Source organism: Cnephaeus nilssonii, assembly GCF_951640355.1.
Source record: "Cnephaeus nilssonii genome assembly, chromosome: 11".
Lineage (NCBI taxonomy): Eukaryota > Metazoa > Chordata > Mammalia > Chiroptera > Vespertilionidae > Cnephaeus > Cnephaeus nilssonii.
The window spans coordinates 64,672,585-64,680,622 of NC_137082.1; positions in this window are offsets into that span (position 1 = coordinate 64,672,585).

Here is an 8,038-nt window from a genome sequence, read left to right on the forward strand (position 1 = left end):
AAAGGAAGCTCTTGCCAAACCCGGCAATGTTCACCCACTCACTCAAAGACAAAGCGTCAAGTCCCTACCAGGTGCTGTGGGCACAGGTAGAACCCAACCAAGCCCTCGCCGCCTGAGCCTCCTCCGTGCACCTGGGAGAGGCAGTCACTGCGCGTCTCGGTACTTATGGGGTTTCTGCCTGCTCCCTGGCCGGCCCGCCCTTCCAGGCAATTCCCCTCCCAGCTCTGCGGCCGCCTCGTCTGGATGCCACGACCCCTCCCCCTGGCTCCCAACCTGACCAATCCTGTCTCAGGCAGGGTTATCTGTTTCCCTCTGGACCAAAAACAGTCCAGGGGAAAAGAATGCAGAGGGGAACAGACGTGCCCCCGAGTCCTGCCTTCCAGCCCGTGTCTGGATGCCTCCTCCCACCCGGTGCCTTCCTCCACACCCGCACTGGACCTCTCTGTGCCCTTCCTAGCCTTGCTGCTTCTCGGGGCTCTCGCCGCCTGAATTCCAGCCACCTGGATCCCCCCTCTTCAGTGCCTGCTTGCTCCAGCCTCCAGGCTTGTGCATTGGCCTCTGCTGGAGCGTTCTTCTCTCAAATACTAGTGGCTTGCCCTCTCCCGCCTTCACTTCGTGGCTTACACGTCAAATACCTGATGCAGAGCCTCAGAGAAGCTGCTCTAGGTCACACAGTCTAAAGTCCCTCGACCGCTCTCTGTCACATCATCCTCTCGTACCTCCTTCACAGCACTCATTGTATATCTGAGATTTTCTTGTTCATTATTTGTTTATTACCTGTCTCTACCACTAGCTTCTAAGCCCTTTGAGGGCAGGAGACTGGTGTGATAAATTCACCGTTGTATTCCCAATACACAGTGATGGCACCTAGTAGATGCTAAATATGGCTTAATGCCCACATGCCAGGATGAACACCCAAGACTGAGGTGGCCCATCTCTACTGAGCCTTCTAGCTCATTCTTGGGAGCTGAACCCTGATCTTCCTGCTCCAGCCTGCAAGACTCCTGGCTATCCCTCACATACACCAACCTTCTTGACTTATAAACTTTCCACATGCTAATTCATCCTCTTCCCCGAGGGAATCTTATGCACACTCCGGGGCTCCTACTTAAACATCACATCTTCAGGGCAGCTCTCCCTAAGCACACCGCCACTAGGACAGATTATATGACTACAGAGGGGCCTCTAACTTCCCTTCACGCACCCCCTTCCATTGTAATTTTATCACAGCTTCTGGGATGATTTGATTTACTTGTCTCCCCCACTAGAATATGAGGGCAAAGACTATCTTGGTCCCCAGGAATTCCTCAACATTTAGTGCAATGCCTTGTGTTCCGAAGGTGCTCAGTGAAATTTGTGGAATAAACGACTGAATATGTCAGGGGCCTGGAATGGGAAAGTAGTGTGAGCAGAACTCTGAAGCTAGAATAGAGAAGGCAGAACAACAGGTGGCAACAGGAACCACCAAAAGGATGACTAAGAGACTGGACACCCCAAAAAGGTGCTAGAAAATCAGAGAAGAACCCATAGTCTTACAGGGTATAAGGAGCAGGGAAGGAGGGGAGTTTAAGCAGAACGTTTAGCAACGCTGCCACCTGCAGTAACGTGGAAAAAGAAAATGTGCCAAATGAGCATGGGGAATCTGGTAAGGAGATTTCAGGCAGACACTTGAACGTGCTTCCTAGCTTCTTCTTGATGCTTACATTAAAAAGTGAGAGAAGAGAGATAAGCCAAAAGGACTGTAAAATAAAAAGGGACCAAAACTTGCTGATTTAAAAAATTCCCAGCTTCTCCAAATATCAAATGATGCTTACATTAACTAACAACTTCCAGGCAAAGATGCAGTCCAGGGCCGTGCCAGGAAAAGATGGTTTAAAGATGAAGCCAAGGGGTGGCTGTAAAATCCTTTGTTAAGTTCTCAAAAACATCAAAGTGGCACCTCAGAGTAGTCAGTTAAGCAGTAGGACTTCCAAGAATCTTGACGTGGTCATTTAGCCAAAGCCCAAGGTAGAGAAGAACTGATCTCAAAGAGATGCCAGTTGTTTAGAGGAGTGAAGCTCAATAAGATTCACGGAAAACACACGAAGTTTTTAAAGATAATTATATTGGCAAAAGAATGCCGGTTTGGAGCTTGGACTAAAAGAATGAGAGATAGTACAAAATAAAAAGACTTCTGGAACCGCCCACCCCAATTCTACTGGCAATAAGCAATCCCAGAAAGTACACGGAAGCAAATATGGGCTGCATTTATGGAAATAAGAGGATCCCAAAGGTGGAACCAGAGAGGCCTACCTTTGCACAAGAATATCTATAGTGGTTATGCTATGCCTGTCCCACCACTGTATGCTGGGGGGAGGATGTAGGCGTGTATGTTGAGGTAAGGCGGGGGGCAAGAGTACAGACAACTTGTCTCTGGAACTCACAGGTCTATAAATTGAGAGCAACTAGCAGGTACACTGAAGGAAATATACCCAGGGAGCCTCCTTCACATCAGAACCTGATTTGGATGCAAATATTCTGGACTTGGAGCTCATTCTGCAGTAGGATGGGACTTTTGGCAAGGGGTGGGTATTAGGAAGGGTGTGTATGTTTTGCAAGTGGGAGGACAGTTAATAATTTCTGGCCACTGGGTGAACTCTACGACATTCTTTAAACTCTTTGACACTCCCTCCATCAAGAGGAGGAGTACAATTCCTTGACCCCTTGAGCATTTACTGGACTCAGTAACTTGCTTCTAACAAAATAGATAGGGTAGAAGTGACAGTATGTGGCTTTTGAATGCATTATTCCATAGACCAGATAAAGAAATTGGGCCTGTGGTCAGAAGTGGCAAAAGACAGCTCTTCTGTGTCCTAGAACTCTAAGAAAACCTCTGAAGGAGTCATACTGAACACCCCTCTGCCAGTTCAGTTCACGTGCCAGGAATGCTCCTTCACTTCATCTATCTAAGCTTATGTTCAGGGATTGGCTTATGTATTATCTCTTTTGGGAAGCCTTCCCCAGCCCTCCTCCCTTGGAAATTCCCATATTTATAGCACAGATTACATCCTATCTAATAAAAGAGTATCGGGAGCGACCTCAGTTGACAAAGTCCTGAGAGGGCAGGTTTCACAAAGTGGCCTGCCTATTCCCAAGGTTAGTCATACATCCTGCCCCCTCTTAGGCTTAGAGTCCCCTAAGCACAATAGTTAGTAATCACACATTCAGCCCAACTAAAGCTTAGTTAACCTTTAGGCACAGTTAATGTATAAGCGTAATTACCCTTCAGCAAGAAGCATGGCTAGACTATATGATGGTAAGGAATTTAGGTGGCGTCAGAGGTGTGTGCATAGGTATAGCCGTTAGGATCTTAGACAAGATAAGGAGCTTTGTGTAAAGGTCAGTAGGAAACCTTAAACATAGGGGTATAATCACGCTTACCACATTATAGGAATGATGTAATGTATGGAATGTAACTGACCCTGTATAAAAGTGTGGAGAAAAATAAACTCAGGATGGCAAGCGGGAAGTGCTTCCATCCTCCTGATCCCATCCTGTTCTCTGTCTGTCATTTCTCATCCTCACCCCCCTTGCAGGTACTGTTCCACTGATGCCGGCAGGCTCCGGCAAAAGAGAAACATGCAAATTGACTGTACCGCCACACCCACCAGCCAATCAGAGTAAGTATGCAAATTAACTCAACAAACATGGTGGCAGCCACAGAGCTGGAGTGAGCAGGAGGCTTGGGTTGCCCTCAGCGATGGAGGAAGCCAAGCTTCCTGACTGCCCTGGCTGGCCCTGGCCTCCGCTCAAAGCTACAAAGTTTCAATTATAGAAGATAAATAAATCCCAGATAACTGCTTCCAGCCAGCCCTGGCATTCGCTCAAAGAGGCGCTGAAAAAAATAAAAGGAGAGGCTGGGAACTTGGGTTGCTGGGGGGCGGGCCAGCCTACAAACAGCCATCAGCCCCTCACCCAGGCTGGCCAGGCACCCCAGTGGGGACCCTCACCCCATTGGGGTGTGGCTGGCCTGCAAACTACCACAGGCCCCTCACCCAGGCTGCCCCACACCCCAAGGGAACCTGGTCTGGGACACCCTTCAGGGCAAACCAGCCGGCCCCGACCAGGTGTCTTTTATTATTTATACTAATAAAAGGGTAATATGCTAATTAGACTGGGAGACCTTCCAGGAGAACTTCTGGATGTTCTTCTGGACAAAGCCATGGTGGCAGGGCCAAGGTAGAGGAGGTTAGAGGCCAAGAAGGGAGGGCAGTTGTGGGTGATCAGGCCAGGATGGGATGGCAGTTGTGGGTGATCAGGTTGGTGGGGGCCAGGGCCATTGGGGTAAGCAGACCAGCAGGGGGGCCACTTGGGGGTGAGCAGGCCATCAGTGGGGGTCAGTTGGAGGTGACCAGGACAGTGTGGAGGGGAACAGTTTGGAGTGAGCAGACCAGCAGGGGGACAGTTGGGGGTAAGCAGGCCAGTGGGGAGGCATCTCAGTGGGGACCCTCACCCCATTGGGGTGTGGCCAGCCTACAAACTACCACAGGCCCCTCACTCAGGCCACCCCATGTCCCAAGGGAACCCCCACCCTGATCTGGAAGGTGAGGGTGAGCAGACAAGCGGGGGGGGGGCAGTTAGGGGTGATCAGGTTGGGGGGGCATTTGGGGGTGAGCAGGCTGGTGGCAGGGGGGTTAGGGGCAATCAGGCAGGCAGGCAGGCAGGTGAGCAGTTAGGAGCCAGCAGTCTCAGATTTCGAGAGGGATGTCCGACTGCTGGTTTAGGCTCGATCCCTGTAAACCAGCAGTAGGACATCCTTCAAGGGGTCCCAGATTGGAGAGGGTGCAGGCCGGGCTAAGGAACACCCCCCTCCCCGCATGAATTTTGTGCACCGGGCCACTAGTTCTAATATAATTTTCCAAATGCTTGCCTGTCTCTCTCAACTGTGAGGCTCCTGAGGGCAAGGACAGGGACTACTTCATCTGTGGAGCCCAGAGCCCTGCATGGGACTTGACTCAAAGGCACCAGTTGTTGAGTGTAAATTGAGGATGTGCCCAACAGAGAGAGCCTCTGCCTGAACTTTCTATGGATCCTTAAGTGGCTGGGAGGATAATGGGTGCTTGCACAGTCCTATGTTTTGGTTAAGAGGATAGGGATACTGCTCCAATCCAGAGGCAGTTTTGAGGATGAGTCTTCCCAGGGCCACATGGGTGGGTGACCAGATGGATAGAGAGGTGGGTTTGCTTTCTGTTGTATAATGATGATTCAGCTTGTCCTTTGGGACCTTAGTAACGGATGGTGCTATGTGTACCCTGCAAAGGAAACATTAACTTGGCAGTTCTATGACCTTTGGGAAATCAAAACAGGCAAGACACATGACCTGAACTTTCTTTTCAAATTTGGGGCCAGTGTTCCCCTTTGCTCAACTTCTGTGGCCTCCTATTCAGATGCAAAGTGAGACCACCTCATACTTCTACGTTGCCTTGTGAATTACTCATGGTATCACCTGATGTCCCGTCCCTTAGAACCTTCCCCTAGTAAGAACCTAGAATTCAGGATGGCTTTCCTTGATGTTCCCCCTGGAATATCAAGGCCAACCTGTGAGTTTACATATTGTTTTAGTCCATTCTGGCTGCTATTACACAATACACACTGGGTAGCTTATAAACAACAGAAATTTATTTCTTACAGTTCTGGAGGCTGGAAGTTTGAGATCAGGGTACCAGCATGGTTGGGTGAGAGCCCTCCTCTGAGTCACAAATTTCTCATGTGTCTTCACATGAGCTCCTTATGAGCTCCACAGGGGGCATGGAGCATTTGCCACATCCAAAGGAGGACAGTGTGGAGAGAGGGCTATTGGAGAGGAGTTGTGACCTTGGGCAAGGACACAGCCAACTACAAGGGAGAGCCATCTCATTCTCTTCCCTCTCTCCTCAGATCTCCTTCCAGGACTCTCTCATGTTTGGGTAACTGGAAGTCACAGATAAAGAGGCTGGTAGAAGCAGTCCTTCCAGGTCAGACTCCTGAGCAGCAAGCAGCAAGGACAGGAGGAGCGGATGAGCAGATATCATCCAGTTAGGAGAAAGCCCACCCAAGTTTAATGGAGGAAACTTAATATGAAGCTGTAATTATAGAAGCATTAGAAGAACTGAGGATGCAGACAAGAAATAATGAGGCAACCCAGAGATTAGCAGCAGACAAGAAGCTGAAACCCCTAAGGCCAGATGGTCTGACAAAGGGAAAATGAGGTCACTGGTGCCATTCATATTGCCAAACCCAATGCACACTTTCCCCCCCATCTTGACCTCTCCATAGCAGTCAATGCTGTTGCTCCCCTGTGTCGCTCAGGAGCCTCATTTCTCAAAACACTTGCCCTCATCTGCTCTGTGTTGCAAAGCTCTGATATTGGAGTCATCCAGCAGGGGGAGAAAAACAAACATAAAAGAGAACCACCTGGGAACTGGGACCAACAGGGTGGCCCAGGTAGAGCTGAGATCAAGGGCATCAAGCCTCTCCTAGAAATGCAGCCTGAAGCAGATGGTGCTCATTCTTTCCCATCTCCCCCAGGGCTTCCCAGAGCTTCCCAAGGCTTGAACACACTGGTAGGCACTCACTTGACAGCAGCCGAGAAGCGTGGTTCACTGAGGCCAGGCACCTGCAGTATGGAACAGGGTGAGGGGCAAGGGAGAAACAGAGGAGTGAGTAACAAGGCTCATGACTGACACAGTGGGACAAGAGCTTTAACTGCTACAGAGAGGACAAGATGGGGAAGATAGTCTGTGTATTGTATTTGGCAACATGGAAGATATTGGTGATGTCCATGAACACTGTGTCTGGAATAACGGGAGAAGAGCCATCTTGGAGGGAGTAAGAAACAAGTGTGCGATGATAAAAACATGGAGACAAGCACTTGTGACATTTTTGGCTGTGAAGAGGAAGATAGTGAGAAAGGCCAAGATGGGAGAAAGACCTGGAGTCAAGGAAAAAGATTTTAACGAGATAAACTTACCAGTGTAAAAAGTCTATGGGAAGGTTTCAGTTGAGAAGGAAAAATTGAATGTACAAGGAAGAAAAGGGAAAATTGGTAGTGTCTGTGGTCCCTAAACAGGTGGGAAGGGAAGGCATCTAAAAACAGATTCAATGACACTAACCAGAGGGAAGCAAGGCAGGATGGACTGGGTGGGGATGGTTAAATGGATATGTGGTTGATGGATAGATGGATGGATATGTAGATGGAAGGAAGGAAGGAAGGAAGGAAGGAAGGAAGGAAGGAAGGAAGGAAGGAAGGAAGGAAGGAAGGAAAGAAGGAAGGAAGGAAGGAAGGAAGGAAAAAAAGGGGATATGGATGTGTGGAGGGGTGGATAGATGGACATGTAGACATAGGAATGGGTGATGAGTTGATGAGTAGATAGATGAATAGATGTATGGTTGAATAGATGAATGGTGGATTTCCTTTGCCTGTTTCATGTTGGTTCAAGATGTTAGATCTCACCTCATAGCTTTCCTTCTCTCTCTAAACAATAGGTGAGATCATCTTGTGAGGTAGGATGGGGGAAGGTGGTTGGTTTGTGAAAGTTTGAGAAGCCAAGGCAGTGTTGAAGGCTCACTTGATATCGGTGGTCATGATTAGGACCCATCTGTACTATTTTGATACCTTTTTATAGCAGCACCAGGTACTCAAAGAGGAGGTACTACAGAAAAGTAAACAGATCTTTGTGTTCATCCACCGCTGGCAATTTCCCCAGATGATTTCAGTGAAAAGCAAAGGGCAATAGTGAACTGCTATGTCTAAGCTGGACAAGGAAATTGTTGATGGGTGAGGGAAATTATAGAGGTCAGTGAACTAGACAGAGGTTCCTAAAGGCCAACAAGTGGTCAAGCTGGGACAATTGAACCAGAAGCTGAATAAGAGAACATGTGGGCAGAGAATGAGATGGGGATGCCTAAATCAGTGGCTCTGGTAGTGGAGGGGGCCTAGGTGACCACCGTTGTAAGAAAGAGTCATGAAGAGGTTATGGCAGCAAGGGCCCTTTTGAGATTAGCAATAGGAGGAAGCACA